The sequence below is a fragment of the Protopterus annectens genome, chromosome 2.part1, assembly GCF_019279795.1.
Source record: "Protopterus annectens isolate FY-2018-M chromosome 2.part1, PAN1.0, whole genome shotgun sequence".
NCBI lineage: Eukaryota > Metazoa > Chordata > Ceratodontiformes > Protopteridae > Protopterus > Protopterus annectens.
In genome coordinates, this window is record NC_056729.1 from 1,940,741,126 (window position 1) to 1,940,758,669 (window position 17,544).

Sequence of the window (17,544 nt, forward strand, 5' to 3'; positions counted from 1 at the left end):
AGCATTACATATCCAACCTTCGCCTCTCTGCCTGATGGACAGGTATCTTTACCTACACACACCGCTCACATACTGTACAGATTCATCATACGATCGTATGCTACACACCAGTACATGTCGTGGGTTCGACATACCTTTCCGCCTTTTGTTCTGAGTTCGCCTCTATTCCCTTGTTTCTCCTTCTCTATTCGTGTTAGTTCGGTATGAACATACGGTTTGAATATCCAGGAGTCTTCCTTATATTCGCCGTCACCTGAGGCATGTGTGTTAATCAGGCCAATAGCTGTTCCTCGGTGTGTACTTATGCGCATATCGGCGGTGATCCCCTTCCTTTCGCTCGCTACGCGTCGGCACTAGCCCATGGTTCTTTCCTCGTGTGGCCGTTGGTTATTTGCAATACCTTCGTGAGGATGGTATGTATTGTATCATGTTTGTGTGACTGCATCCGCTATGTGTGGTGTCGGGCACATTTCGCTGTGGTGTTAGCCGTGGATTGTGTGTGTTGAGTATGGTATTGTGTTCGACATGTGGGTCCCCGTGTCCTGGCGCCATCTGTCGATGGCGTTGTGCATTCAGATGTGTTACATAGCTGTTATTTTCCTGTACATAGCGGATGCAAGGATGCATCAGCCGCTGCTAGTGTTTCCCAGGAGCTTGTTGTGGGTATGCCGCTGTCATTCACTGCCTGTATGTGTTTGCTACGGTTTTAGCTGTTATCCCTTTGATATGTGCAATGGGGTATATCTGCGGATGTGGGTGACGGGTACGGGGTGTGAGTCTTGCATTTATACATACCAGATATGCTTGTGTGTGTGCTCCATCCCTGCTTGGGGAGCTGCGGGTTACCTGTCTGTTGTTCCGGGAATGTTTGTTTGGTTGATGTCGCCTGCTGTCGGTATCGCCTGCATGTGTGCTTCCTGCACGATTCCTCCTTCACATCGGTTATATATCTGCGGATGTTCGTCCGCGCCTACTATCCATTGGCATTTTGTCGCTGATAGTTACGGTGAATGTGGTCCTATACTTGGGGCGGCCTGTATGCTACCGTAGCCTCCTATTCGTGGTGCCGCTTGCTTACACACCGCGGTATTTACGGACCGTAAGTGTTCACGATCGGTGCCGGATAGCACATTCAGATTTTCGCCGCACATGCCTGATGCTGTGTAACGCTGCCGACGGACCGTGGAGTCTACCTTATGGCCGCCATACCCACGGTCATGGTTTGTACATGCGCCCTTTGCATCTCCTGTTGGCTATGGCCCTGTGGTACACTTTGGGACATTTCCGCTTTGCATCGCTTTTACGCCGCCACGCATAGCCACTGAGGAGATGTCAGTACTACTTTGTGGGTACTGCTGTACATACGCCTATGGTTCCTGTACTGTATGCCTACGCCTGTTATTACACCGCCTGTGACATGTCATCTACATACACAGTTTACACTGGCACACACATTACACACACACAGCGGAACACACGACAACCTCACCTCACACACACACATATTGCCGCCATGGCTGTCAACCTTCTATTTCCAGAGTGAGGAACACACACAGTAGTAATGTGAAACAAATGGGCATAATGTGGAACACATAGTAATGGCATAGTGACAACTTCAGCTAAGTAGGTCATAGGTTGATTATAATATGCTGATTTACTTACAGTGAAGAACCTTTACTGACTTACTATGAGTACATTCTATTTACCAGGATGTCATTTATATACATTCCTAACAATGGATGTTTGACAGACATTTTCAATGTGGAACTTGGAGGAACTGCGAGGAACATGAACTGTTTTACACCCCAAATGAGGTAATGCCTCATAATGTCGTACACTTCACTGGTATGCTTTCCGCTGCAGACCGACGGTTGAACACAATACCTACGTTGGCCGTATCGCCGGTGGCGGCGTGTATCTCCGCACTCATATCCTATGGATATGACACGCACATATCTAGGGTTGCCACCTTTTCAAATACCCAAAGTGGGACATTTTTGTAGAAACGCCAGATTTTGCATGCAAACACATACCCACGGCCAGTACAAAGGACAGCAATTCACTTTTTGACAGAATACAAACCTGTAGCATTACAGTTGCTTATTCTGTTTATTATCATATTTAGATGTTTCTTCTACAAAATAACTGTTTTATGCAACTAATAAAGAAATTATGGGAAATAGTTTTGTCCTACAATCTCAGGACATTTGCCATTTTGTCAATGTTTTTGCAGGACACAACTGCCCAAAGGGGGACTGTGCCCCACAACGTGGGAGCGGTGGTAACCCTAGACATATCCCGCTACTGTACCGTGGACTGGTGACCATCCCGACACGCTGGATATGTATTGATGCAGGTTAACATTGCCATGGTTGGTGTTACCTGCCCTGCCCACCCTCCAGGATGATCGGGTTGTCGGTCACTATGTTTACTATGTGGTGATTTCGCCTTACTTATCTGTGAACTTGCATCCCTGGGTTCCATATTACCCTGTTGTACTTTATATCTGTGTATGCGCATATATTTCTACATGTGTACTGATATGTATTTCCGTGATCTGTGTATGCACATGAGTACATATGTGGTCGACTTTGCGGCGATAGTGGCAGCATACGGCTACGCTGGTGCTGTAGAACCGGCGGCGCTGAGGTGTTGGCGTTCCATGCTCTGCTGGCTATTGGGTGTGCAGTGTTTGGGCGGTGCCTTTGTTGGAGTCACACATACGTCCGCACATACGGTACACATTACGGGCGGACATGTTTGTGTGGCGTCCATTTTACTGTGTGTGCAGGTCAGGAGGTGTCAGTCCATGGGGCCTACACTATCAACGTATGTGCTATGCGCTCCCTCTTTGCCAGGGCGTAGGCATATTGGGTACGCCTCTGTCTACCTACTGGGGCTGGCTCAGTGTGTCCATGGCGCTGAACGCCCTGTGCCTGTGCTTGCCCTGGCAGTTGTGGCGGGCTTGGTGGCCCTCCGCATTATGTCCCTGCAGCAGCTGTTTCCGCAGAATCATATTGTGTAGCATACAACATACTATGAATATGTGGGCACTTGTGCCTGGAGAGTACTGCAAGGCTCCACCGGATGTATCCAAGCACCGGAACCGTGATTTCAACATCCCAACACACGCCTATGATTATTCTCGTTTGTGCGTGTGCCTCATTATGGCGTTCTTGCATGTGTGTGTGTGCATTTCTGATGGGTGTCATCGACCACGGCTCCAGTGCGTAGCCAGCATCCCCACAAGGTGACCTTGTGTGATGTCCCCTGGCTAATACCTGATACAGCTGTGAGGCATGCCAGATATGGGAGTCGTGGTAGCTTCCAGGGCTGCCAGCACACACATCCATAATAATGCCCCGCGCATTGCACACCCACCTGGCAATTGATGGAGGGGTATCCCTTGCGGTTTATGTAGCGCCTACCCTGCTCCCGGTGGTGACTTAATTTCTATGTGCGCACAGTCTATCGCACCCAGGACCTCCGGTATTGTGCCACACGGTGGAAGCGGCGATATTGCTAGCCAACTCCTCCTGAGATGTGGGGAAATTTATGTGCTCATGGGCATGTGGAACATGGCATCCAGGAACTGGTGTAGTACCCTGGATGCTGATGCCTGTGAGATGCCCATTATGTCCCCGGTTGGCCTTTGAAAGGTACCTGTAGCCAGTATTCGCAAGCTCACACATACCTTTGTGTCCACTGGGATGGGCTCCCTCTGTTGTCTCTTGTTCTCAGGCGCGGCCGCACAGCTCCACTATTTGCTGTAACGTGTCCCTGTCCACCCTGTAGCGCCTAATATCTCCAGGTCTCGCAGCCCCTGGTAGGTCACCCTTGGTCTGAACACTCTCCTTCTCCTGTGAGGCCTACGGTAGTTGTCGGCACCACCCTCCGCAACTCCGCCTGTCTCTGCCACATACCTATGCATCACGGCCCGGGCGGCACCCAGCATATACATATTAAAAGTTCCCCGCCTGTTTACACTCTACGGTGCGGCGCTTTGGGAAATCGCTGTGTGTTGTGTGCATTCACATTTAATACTGTTGTGCTGTATACCCGTGATGTCATTGGGTGTGTCTGTGCGTCGTATCCACGGATTATTTCCGTGGTTTTACGCTTGCAACTGCAACGGTACTGCCTGTAGTGTTACATTACAGTTGCCTGCATTGCCTTCGCCTGGCATCTTACATTACTGCATCCTGCAGGCACATGGCATATGATGCATTTTATCTGCAGCCGCAGTTATGCTACCTCTGTACTTGGCTGTGCTATTTCGGTTCTTTGCTCTTTGCATTTCTACTACATCCCCTACTATCTTTGCACTCATATGCCTCCCTTTCCCGCTATGCAGGAGTCTGCATGCAGAGTTATCAGCTGCCGGCGCTTGCCCTTCCTGCATTGATTGGTGTTAATTGCTCATTACGGATCCATTTACACTGCTTCCGTGATTTCCTCGTATTCTCCGCATTACCTTCCTATATCCGTGGTTGTTGACGGTGAGGCCGCCACATGACTGGTTTAGGGAACGAGTCATCCTCGCGCACATGCATTTGTACGCCGCATTCTGTACTCTCAGCGCATCTATTTCCTAACACGCCAGTCCTGATGCTGTGATGTGCATTGTACAGCCCAGATTTGCTGACCTCCAATATCCTTCCTCCTACAGTGGCACACCCTCTGTGGTTGACATGTATCTCGTAGGCCACCTCGGTGTAGTACCGCCACGCCGCTTGCTCCATCCTTACGCCGCCGCTTTTGCGATTCACTATTATCTGCCTCATTTGCATGGAATTGACTACTAATACATGGTTACGGCGCCGACACCGCCACCACTCCTTGACAACCATTGCGCTGGGGTTGCAGCTTTACATACATACTATGGTGTGTGGTGGCTGTGCAGCTGATTTGTGTTCTACTGCTCTTTTAGGACATTGTCATATTATTTCATTGCTTTGCAACTTCTGTGCACATATCCCGGGGTCTGCTGTTCTTTCTACATACGTGCCATTTATGTCATTTTTACATTTTGTGCATATTTTCTTTGGACATTCTCGGTGCCTTTCCACATTGGCATACTGCACCTATATGATACCTGACTTTGACAGCCTTCCGCTACTCCTCCGGTATGTTTGGGTAAATGTAAACCGCTTTTTTGGTTTACATTGCCGCGTTCTTACGCTTACGCCCGCGCCACTTCGTGGATCGCTATTTGCCCTCATTTGCATGGTGCAATACCGCACACAGTGTGTTTTGCATACCTACGCCGGGCGGGACGGTCCGCGACGCCGGTAGTGCACGTGGAATTCATTCATACCTGAATCGCTAAGCAGCCATATTTGGCGTTATAACGCCGACGCTATGCTGGCGCCTGGCGCAAGGTTCATGAATCCCGGGGCATGTGTCTGCATAAGAAAGGCTGGTCTTACAGCAAGGTATAGAATGTGTCCCTACAAGCCCTTGCATGTTTCATTTGACTACCCAGAATAACTTGTCGTTCAATAAATATAAATACATTTAAATAAATAAAAATATACTAATTAATTAATAAACAGCACTTTCTTACCTGTCCTGAATGAAGAATATTGCAAGTACCATTTGGAAGGATAGCTTAGATTTCAATGCACATCTCTGCAGTTCACCTCTGAAGCTCTAGAGCAGCTGCTTACTTCTATACCGCCTGCAGTCACAGGAAGTACTTAAGTTAATATGAAAAAGTTAAGTATATAAAACTTGGATCAACAGCCAATATATAAGCAATTCAAAGATAAGTCTGCAACCACTGGAAAGGTACAAAAACTACACACAAACAATTTAATTTTCTTCTCATATTTCTTGATTTTTCAGTTTCTTAAGAGTATCTAAAAAGAGTGAAAAGGCCAAAAGTCAAAAGCTAACAGCTAAACCATTTGGTATGTACCTCACTAAACACCTACAACAACTGGAGAGACCGCAAAATTACTTTACAAAGAGGATCCTAGGCCTTAAGCATTTGTCCTATATGGACAGACTCAAAAAACTCCAACTATTCTCTGTCTCATATCGTCTACTTAGAGGAGATCTCTGCTTGACTTACAAAGACATGTCTGACCCAGCTCTGTTAGAAATGCTACAGCTAATGAAATCCCAATCCCTCTGCCCCACATGCTCCAGAGACCTCAACCTCATTACCACAATCAACAGAACATGCTGGAGGGACAGGTTCATAACCCAGAGACTGCCCATGCTATGGAATAGAATTCCCATACATGTCAAGCAGAGCACCTCACTGGCCCTCTTCAAGAGAAATCTTGATGAGTGGATGGAAATAGAAAATTCACCTGGGGATCACTCCAGTGGTTCTGCTTGACAGAGGCATTCGGGACTAAGGTCAGGTGGCTTAATGTCAGGGTAATCCTATGGGCTAGGCTTGTAAAGGCTCCAGGACCATTAGCCTAGTACACACCTATGAACCTATGAACAATCAGTAAAACATCAGATAATCCAGGGTCTTCCCTATCTAATCCCCTGAAGCCTTCTATAAAGAAGCACCAGGAGATATTTGCAGATGACTCCCTAAGGGCATTCAACCATAAAGCTTCTGAATGCCTACTGACATTTTACTTTATTAGTTTTCAATGATGCTGTCGGGCAGTAGCCATAAGTATCTGAGTTATCCTTTAGTAAGGGATGTTCAATAACATTGCATCTTTAAAAAAAAATAATTTTCATTTGTCTTCTATCCTTTGGCATACCTTCATTTTTTGGCCATTACTTACCTTAGTATCCTGCCATCACACCAGCTCACAGACCCTTTTTCCCTAGACCTGCTCAGCATTTAGAATAGTAGTTTGGTAAGGACAGATCACCATATATATGAAATGGTTCATTTTTTTTGTCCTCTGACTGGTTCTGCATCTGAGTGCACAGAGCATAGCCGAAAGTGATAATTGGTTACACCCAGTCGAACCTGTAGCATTACAGTTGCTTATTCTGTTTATTATCATATTTAGATGTTTCTTCTACAAAATAACTGTTTTATGCAACTAATACAGAAATTATGGGAAATAGTTTTGTCCTACAATCTCAGGACATTTTCCATTTTGTCAATGTTTTTGCAGGACACAACTGCCCAAAGGGGGACTGTCCCTCACAACGTGGGACAGGTGGTAACCCTACACATATCCCGTTACTGTACCGTGGACTGGTGACCATCCCGACACGCGGATATGTATTGATGCAGGTTAACATTTCCATGGCTGGCGTTACCTGCCCTGCCCACCCTCCAGGATGATCGGGTTGTCGGTCACTATGTTTACTATGTGGTGATTTCGCGTCTTACTTATCTGTGAACTTGCATCCCTGGGTTCCATATTACCCTGTTGTACTTTATATCTGTGTATGCGCATATATTTCTACATGTGTACTGATATGTATTTCCGTATCTGTGTATGCACATGAGTACATATGTGGTCGACTTGCGGCGATAGTGGCAGCATACGGCTACGCCGTGTGCTGTAGAACCGGCGTGCGTTGAGGTGTTGGCGTTCCATGCTCTGCTGGCTATTGGGTGTGCAGTGTTTGGGCGGTGCCTTTGTTGGAGTCACACATACGTCCGCACATACGGTACACATTACGGGCGGACATGTTTGTGTGGCGTCCATTTTACTGTGTGTGCAGGTCAGGAGGTGTCAGTCCATGGGGCCTACACTGTCAGCGTATGTGCTATCGTTCCCTCTTTGCCAGGGCGTAGGCATATTGGGTACGCCTCTGTCTACCTACTGGGGCTGGCTCAGTGTGTCCATGGCTGAGCGCCCTGTGCCTGTGCTTGCCCTGGCAGTTGTGGCGGGCTTGGTGGCCCTCCGGCATTATGTCCCTGCAGCAGCTGTTTCCGCAGAATCATATTGTGTAGCATACAACATACTATGAATATGTGGGCACTTGTGCCTGGAGAGTACTGCAAGGCTCCACGGATGTATCCAAGCACCGGAACCGTGATTTCAACATCTCGAACACACGCTCTATGATTATTCTCGTTTGTGCGTGTGCCTCATTATGGCGTTCTTGCATGTGTGTGTGTGCATTTCTGATGGGTGTCATCAACCACGGCTCCAGTGCGTAGCCAGCATCCCCACAAGGTGACCTTGTGTGATGTCCCCCCTGGCGAATACCTGATACAGCTGTGAGGCATGCCAGATATGGGAGTCATGGTAGCTTCCAGGGCTGCCAGCACACACATCCATAATAATGCCCTGCGCATTGCACACGACCTGGCAATTGATGGAGGGGTATCCCTTGCGGTTTATGTAGCGTCTACCCTGCTCCCGGTGGTGACTTAATTTCTATGTGCTGCATAGTCTATCGCACCCAGGACCTCCGGTATTGTGCCACACGGTGGAAGCGGCGATATTGCTAGCCAACTCCTCCTGAGATGTGGGAGATTTATGTGCTCATGGGCATGTGGTAACATGGCATCCAGGAACTGGTGTAGTACCCTGGATGCTGATGCCTGTGAGATGCCCATTATGTCCCGGTTGGCCTTTGAAAGGTACCTGTAGCCAGTATTCGCAAGCTCACACATACCTTTGTGTCCACTGGGATGGGCTCCCCTCTGTTGTCTCTTGTTCTCAGGCGGCCGGCACAGCTCCACTATTTGCTGTAACGTGTCCCTGTCCACCCTGTAGCGCTCTAATATCTCCAGGTCTCGCAGCCCCTGGTAGGTCACCCTTGGTCTGAACACTCTCCTTCTCCTGTGAGGCCTACGGTAGTTGTCGGCACCACCCTCCACAACTCCGTCTGTCTCTGCCACATACCTATGCATCACGGCCATGGGCGGCACCCAGCATATACATATTAAAAGTTCCCTGTCTGTTTACACCCTACGGTGCGGCGTTTGGGAAATCGCGCTGTGTGTTGTGTGCATTCACATTTAATACTGTTGTGCTGTATACCCGGTGATGTCATTGGGTGTGTCTGTGCGGCTGTATCCACGGATTATTTCTGTGGTTTTACGCTTGCAACTGCAACGGTACTGCCTGTAGTGTTACATTACAGTTGCCTGCATTGCCTTCGCCTGGCATCTTACATTACTGCATCCTGCAGGCACATGGCATATGATGCATTTTATCTGCAGCCGCAGTTATGCTACCTCTGTACTTGGCTGTGCTATTTCGGTTCTTTGCTCTTTGCATTTCTACTACATCCCCTACTATCTTTGCACTCATATGCCTCCCCTTTCCCGTTATGCAGGAGTCTGCATGCAGAGTTATCAGCTGCCGGCGTTTGCCCTTCCTGCATTGATTGGTGTTAATTGCTCATTACGGATCCATTTACACTGCTTCCGCATTTCCTCGTATTCTCCGCATTACCTTCCTATATCCGTGGTTGTTGACGGTGAGGCCGTCACATGACTGGTTTAGGGAACGTAGTCATCCTCGTGCACATGCATTTGTACGCGCATTCTGTACTCTCAGCGCATCTATTTCCTAACACGCCAGTCCTGATGCTGTGATGTGCATTGTACAGCCCAGATTTGCTGACCTCCAATATCCTTCCTCCTACAGTGGCACACCCCTCTGTGGTTGACATGTATCTCGTGTAGGCCACTCCTCGGTGTAGTACCGCTCGCCGTTTGCTCCATCCTTACGCGGCGCCGTTTTGCGATTCACTATTATCTGCTTCATTTGCATGGAATTGACTACTAATACATGGTTACGGCGCGGACACCGCCACCACTCCTTGACAACCATTGCGCTGGGGTTGCAGCTTTACATACATACTATGGTGTGTGGTGGCTGTGCAGCTGATTTGTGTTCTACTGCTCTTTTAGGACATTGTCATATTATTTCATTGCTTTGCAACTTCTGTGCACATATCCCGGGGGTCTGCTGTTCTTTCTACATACGTGCCATTTATGTCATTTTTTACATTTTGTGCATATTTTCTTTGGACATTCTCGGTGCCTTTCCACATTGGGATATTGCACCTATATGATACCTGACTTTGACAGCCTTCCGTTACTCCTCCGGTATGTTTGGGTAAATGTAAACCGTTTTTTTTTGGTTTACATTGCTGTGCTTACGCTTACGCCTCGCGCCGTGGATCGCTATTTGCCCTCATTTGCATGGTGCAATACCGCACACAGTGTGTTTTGCATACCTACGCGGGGGCGGGGACGGTCCGGCGCACGCCGGTAGTGCACGTGGAATTCATTCATACCTGAATCGCTAAGCAGCCATATTTGGCGTTATAACGCCGATGCTATGCTGGCGCCTGGCGCAAGGTTCATGAATCCCGGGGCATGTGTCTGCATAAGAAAGGCTGGTCTTACAGCAAGGTATAGAATGTGTCCCTACAAGCCCTTGCATGTTTCATTTGACTACCCAGAATAACTTGTCGTTCAATAAATATAAATACATTTAAATAAATAAAAATATACTAATTAATTAATAAACAGCACTTTCTTACCTGTCCTGAATGAAGAATATTGCAAGTACCATTTGGAAGGATAGCTTAGATTTCAATGCACATCTCTGCAGTTCACCTCTGAAGCTCTAGAGCAGCGTTTACTTCTATACCGGCCTGCAGTCACAGGAAGTACTTAAGTTAATATGAAAAAGTTAAGTATATAAAACTTGGATCAACAGCCAATATATAAGCAATTCAAAGATAAGTCTGCAACCACTGGAAAGGTACAAAAACTACACACAAACAATTTAATTTTCTTCTCATATTTCTTGATTTTTCAGTTTCTTAAGAGTATCTAAAAAGAGTGAAAAGGCCAAAAGTCAAAAGCTAACAGCTAAACCATTTGGTATGTACCTCACTAAACACCTACAACAACTGGAGAGACCGCAAAATTACTTTACAAAGAGGATCCTAGGCCTTAAGCATTTGTCCTATATGGACAGACTCAAAAAACTCCAACTATTCTCTGTCTCATATCGTCTACTTAGAGGAGATCTCTGCTTGACTTACAAAGACATGTCTGACCCAGCTCTGTTAGAAATGCTACAGCTAATGAAATCCCAATCCCTCTGCCCCACATGCTCCAGAGACCTCAACCTCATTACCACAATCAACAGAACATGCTGGAGGGACAGGTTCATAACCCAGAGACTGCCCATGCTATGGAATAGAATTCCCATACATGTCAAGCAGAGCACCTCACTGGCCCTCTTCAAGAGAAATCTTGATGAGTGGATGGGAAATAGAAAATTCACCCCGGGGATCACTCCAGTGGTTCTGCTTGACAGAGGCATTCGGGACTAAGGTCAGGTGGCGCAATGTCAGGGTAATCCTATGGGCTAGGCTTGTAAAGGCTCCAGGACCATTAGCCTAGTACACACCTATGAACCTATGAACAATCAGTAAAACATCAGATAATCCAGGGTCTTCCCTATCTAATCCCTGAAGCCTTCTATAAAGAAGCACCAGGAGATATTTGCAGATGACTCCCTAAGGGCATTCAACCATAAAGCTTCTGAATGCCTACTGACATTTTACTTTATTAGTTTTCAATGATGCTGTCGGGCAGTAGCCATAAGTATCTGAGTTATCCTTTAGTAAGGGATGTTCAATAACATTGCATCTTTAAAAAAAAAAATAATTTTCATTTGTCTTCTATCCTTTGGCATACCTTCATTTTTTGGCCATTACTTACCTTAGTATCCTGCCATCACACCAGCTCACAGACCCTTTTTTCCCTAGACCTGCTCAGCATTTAGAATAGTAGTTTGGTAAGGACAGATCACCATATATATGAAATGGTTCATTTTTTTTGTCCTCTGACTGGTTCTGCATCTGAGTGCACAGAGCATAGCCGAAAGTGATAATTGGTTACACCCAGTCAGACTTTTCCTGGTCATTCGTGCTGTCATTTAGGCATACTTTGTCACAGCCTCATTCACAGTGCACATGCATAGAACCAAACTTCTTGTTTCTATAACAATGCATTCTAGTGGATACGCCTTCCCTTTGCATACACCTAGTAAAGAACATTTGAATAATGCTCACTAATTCTTTCTGTGTCTGGTCAGTTCCTCAGGTGGTAGGTCAACTATCTAAACCTAGGTCATTTGAACCGTAGTCAAAGATCCACTCTTATGCCAAATCAAATCTATTATCAGACCATCTTCTATGCCAGGTATGCAAATCAAAAATTATGAAATATTCACAACAGAAGCTGGAAGGACTGCATAAGTTACAGTGTACTCCTCGGGCAGTACTCATTTTGTGGCTGATTTCTTTTCTGTTCTGCAGTCTTTTAATTAAACAGTTGGTACTTAACGTATTATCACAATCAGATTTTGCGATACAATGTACTTTATTGAGGTTAAGTAAGCAAGTGAAAAATATGTGTATTACGGAAGGGTAAGTGTTCAAGAGTGTTCTGGGAAATTGGAAGTGCTTTTTTAGGCAATTATCATGTACAATTTTAAGATTTGTGGCTTGCCTGCTGTAGAAACATATAGCATTGAGTTCAGCACTAAGAGTGGTCACGTGTGTACGTATATTGGCCTGAAAGCACTGTGGGACTTAGCGTACAATGTGTAAGGTGTTTTCCAGATTTATTTTTCTGCTTTAGTTTGTTATTTTTGGAGTTGCTACTTAAAATAAGAAACGGGACACCAGTCGGAAGGATTATTCTTCCAGTTTACCATATGTAAACTGAATGTTTTTGAAGAAAAGAAGAAACTGGACACATGAACGTAATATAGGTAAAGTATGTATTGGTCATTTTCATACAGTATACAGTAAATTGGAGACATGCAATTTAATTTATGTGAAGTACCAAGTAAGTTTCAAACAAAATAATGAAAGGTTGTTTAATAAACTTTGTTAGAAGTACAAAGTTCTGCTTTGATTTTATGTACTGATGCTTGTAGTTTTACTGCAATGACCGTTTTCATTTCTTTTTTTGTAAGTATGTGATACGACTCTAGAGACAGGGATTGTTTAGTTGATCTTGTACTTTTTTTCTGCATACAAAGCTTGAGAAGATGCGGATTGCTCAGTTGCTGTTGTACTGAGTTCAGTGTAGAAAAGCTGAACTAAAGCTTTGCCAACTTTTGATGGCATGAGAAAAGGAACGCATATAAAGCAGTATAGAGCAAGCTTAGCTGACATTACATGCTGGCGGTAACATGGGAAACCTATTTTCAAGACTCATTTTGTCAGTGAATTTAATAGTAAACATTGTTAAACCTTACAGACATTACAGAAATATGTTGTTGAAGTTTATAAGACTGTATTAGTGTTTTTCCATGTAAACCAAAGCAACTAGCATTACCGCAAAAATCTGGTTGCGATAATACGTAAGTACCAAACAGTTTAGTAATCTTAGCTCCCAGAAACATATAGCTTAAACGAGCATTTATGAGACACTTTGACAAAATATGTATCTAAACCCAGTAAATGCTGTACCATAATGGCTCCAAAGATGAGTCCCATAAGCTCATTTTCCCATGAAAACAAACCGAGCAAGTTCTGCTAGAGATTTTTGCATTACTGCTCTTTATCCTCCCTAACCCACCAGATTTTTGATGCTTTGTCCTGATGATTACCACTATATGCTGGGGCTGGGTATGTGAAACTGTAGTCTTCTATATTATGGACATTTTCTGTTGTTTGATTGTTTAACTAGTTAGTCCACGAGTTAGTTAATAAACTCAGTGCCACTAGGTCTATAGCCTATTTTCATACTATGAGAAATTTGATATGGGCACCTGTGAAATTTCTGTGCTCTGTGACAGGGTGCACTGATGAGCACGTCCTATTCATTAATAGGGAATTGTTCTGAACAAAGGGTAGCAGGAGTCTCCTCCACAGTTTCTAAAGCATATGTCTTTTTTGAATGAATAGCCTTGTACTGCACACTTGAAGAATAAAGAAATAATGTTAAGTGAACATGGTTTAAAGAATGGGATGCTCCAAAGTTTAATGGTCGTATCTTATTCTCAAGCTATGACTTCTGATTCAGTGTGGATTGAAGTGATGGAACAACTGGAGCATATCTCAGGCAACTAGGGGGGGGGGGATCTGCATTTGTCAGAGTAACCATCACCTCATCTCAAATTTCCCCAAAAATCCAATATCCCCTTAAGAAATCCAACTATTAGTTCAATACCATCTATAGATCCCCATCAACACCCCCCCCCCCCCAAGCATCGATCATACAAAATACTGTATCACCACTGAGGGGATAAATATTAAACTAAATATCTGATTACCAGAAGACTTCAATTATTCAAGCATTGATAGGCGTACTTACAACTCTAAAAATGGATATACTCAGTATTTCTTATACTTCGCTAATGTCTATATGATAGACCAAATTGTAAAACTACCCATCAGAGTCTCTAATATTCTTGACTGGGTCCTTAGCAACATAATTCCACCTGTACCCTATCACACATTTCCTCACCACTGGTTAAATCAAATCACAAATCAGTTGCCTTCTCCTTTAGGCTTAATGGTATAATGATTGAAGGGGTCACTATTTTTTAGCTTTAGGAAATGCTCTGAAGTCTTTATTTTGGTTAATAATAGTTCTACTGAGATTCTCAATTGGGCTGTGGGTGTTCACGGTCATTTGATGTTTGTTGGTTGCAGGTTAGGAGTCAGCTTTTTCATAGAAGTGAATTTGCATGCTGCTGTTGTGGGCAGAACTTTTAAGCAAGAGGTTTTTGTGACTTTGCATGGCCATTTGATGTTTGTTAGCAAATGTTGGGGGTCAACATTTTCCCACAGTTAAATATGTATGCTGTTATGTGCAGCACGTTTAGGCAGGTGGTTTTGTGCCTTTGCATCAGCACATTCAGAGGGGGGTTATGTTATATTTTGGGGTAAATCTACTCAACATCAGCATACTCATCTGGCAAAGAAAATGAAGAACTATGTGGAGTTTGCTTTGGATTTGTTGGAATGCAGAGGTCTGAGTTATTTGGTGACTGGAGTGTGGCATATTTTATTAAGTTTGGGCTTATTTATGTTAGTTTGCTAAGTTTATTTTGGAATTTATGCTTTTTCCAGTTATATAGTGATCACAGGATATATGTGTTTTAGTACTTGTCAGTATATGATAAAGAGAAGTGTTTTTAATAATTCCTGAAATTCTTTACTAAGATCAGTCTGTTATCTTGTCAAATTGTGGGACGATAATATGGGATTGCAATGTGATATAAGGGTTATCTTGTTTGACTGTGGTAGGATAATTTGCGTTTGCAGTATTTTTGTGATAGCTGGATTTCTTGGTGGATAGCACTTAAAGGTAAACTCAGAAGATAATTTTGTTTTTCTTGTTGTGGCAGGTTTGTTTGGTCTGCATAGCAGGAATGGCAGGGTGTCTTAACAGGTGGGAAGTTGGTGATTTGGTGTGTGAGCAACAAGAGGATAAAGATGCTGCCTGAAGACTATGTCTAGAGTAAGTAGTAATTGGTACAGTGGTTCATTTACATTGGTAGGAAACAACAGGCTTGTCTCTTGTTTTCTAAAAAGGAACAGTAGAATCAGCCATCTTTGACTTGTCTGGTGAAGTTGTGGAAGAAAGTGGACATAACTGTTACTGATGTGACAGATTTTCATTGACTGTTTTGCCTGAGGGACTACTGTGGATTATGCAGGGCTTAATTTGTGTTGCACAGATATTGATACTATGTTACTCAAATGTGATTGAGCATTAGCTGCCTGTAATAAAGTGTGCACACTGAGACTAGATGGAGTTGAATGTGGATCCTTTGAACATTTAAACCAACAGCATAAACTAGCAGTTTTGTAGGTTTTTATTAAATTGTTATGAGTATGGGATTCTGACAGAGGTATTCCAGGGACATTGCACATTTCTGAATTGGAAAAGGGGTGTTAAGATATTGATTAGCTGGTGACCCATATCATTATTAGGAAAGGGCTATAATATTTGGCAAGAACTGTGATGTATAGGCTACAAACACAATGTGTCCTGGGTTTTCTGGAAGAAATCAGTGCCATTAGTAAGCTAAGGACATGCATTATATGTTGTGATGGGTATGTGAGATAATGGACTTTACTGAGGAAGATGGCAAAGGTTATTTTTTATGCATTTTGATTAGGAAAATGCATTAGATGATGCACTTTGTGTATCAGTCCAGGATAGTTTATTGACCTTGTGGGTTGATGTGAGGTATGCTGATTATACCATGGAAATGAGTACTTATTCTTCAGAGGGTCTATTTATGAATGGTTGGATGGTGAAGAATTATTCATTTTGTAGAGAGATAAGCGAGGATGCCTCCTGAGTCCCTTCTTGCTTGCTTGTTATATTCATTTGATGTATAAAGGGGGAGCAGGGTTTGTTGTTCCCCTGAAGGTGGAGCTTTTCAGAGGATTTCTTTGTGCCTGTAGTTTTGCCCTGTGCATATTACATGGTCTTATTTCATAGAAATGTGCTTGAAGGGTTAAGTTTTGGTGGATTGCATAAGGGAGGCTAACATGAAGATGGTTTTAGAAAGAGTCCAAGGCTAAGGATTTGGAAAGTGCTGGTGTTGTGGGATTCGTTTTTTTGTTTGTTTTTACATTGGATAATTTCCAAGTTATTGGTCTTTCCTTTTAGAAACAACAGAGTCAAAAAATGGCCAAGGATATTGAGCTCAATGTGGGAGAGATGGGACCTACTAGAGTGATTTTCCTTGTCTTTGAAAAAGTTCTTTTTGATCATTTTTATTTAGTCTAGCAGCAAGGAGGTTATGGATATTTCTTTTACAGTTCTGTGGAGTTCTAATTTGAAGTCAAATAAAAGGAGATTTTATATGGAAATGAGGCTGTTGGGTGTTTTTTGGCAATTTTGAGATGTTACATCCTATTTTTTTTAAACACTTTTCTGGATTTTTTACAGGTTTTGCTGAGTGGTGTTGATAATTCTGTATTTTTTTTGTATTAATAGAATGGTTTGATTTTGATGAATGGAATTTGGCGATGCAGTGGAGGGTGGTTCCCCTTACAGGAGGATATGAAATAATTTTTGGGGGCAATGTTAGTATGTATAAACATACCCCCCCCTTCTTGGCTACTATCAAGTCTTTTATCACCTCTCTCTACTTTCTCTTAATGTATTCTGCTTCTCCTTGTCCTTACTGTGCATAACTTTCTTTTCGCTCCTTTATCCTTGTCTACTTACGGGTCTATATTATAAGCAGAAAAAGACTAAACCACGAACGCTCACATGAGCGAAAATGCCAGTAATCCTGCTCCCCCCACACCATGTGCTAACTATATATTCTAACTCTGCGGTCACACTACAATGAGGAAAGGGCAAATATCCCACTCCTCACTGTAACACGACCCCACAATCACACTTTCGATTCCCGGCATTTTCGCTCATGTGAGCGTTTGCGGTTTAGTCTTTCTGTGCTTATAATATAGACCCTGTAATTACTAGTCCTACCTAAATCTACTTAATCTCCATAACAATGTAATCTAATTTAATTTAATTCTTACCTGTGCTTAGTAATGTACCTATGATGTTTATAATTCTCATGACATTTATAATATGTTTCCTCTTATGATGTCAACAGTTCTTATGATGTTCAT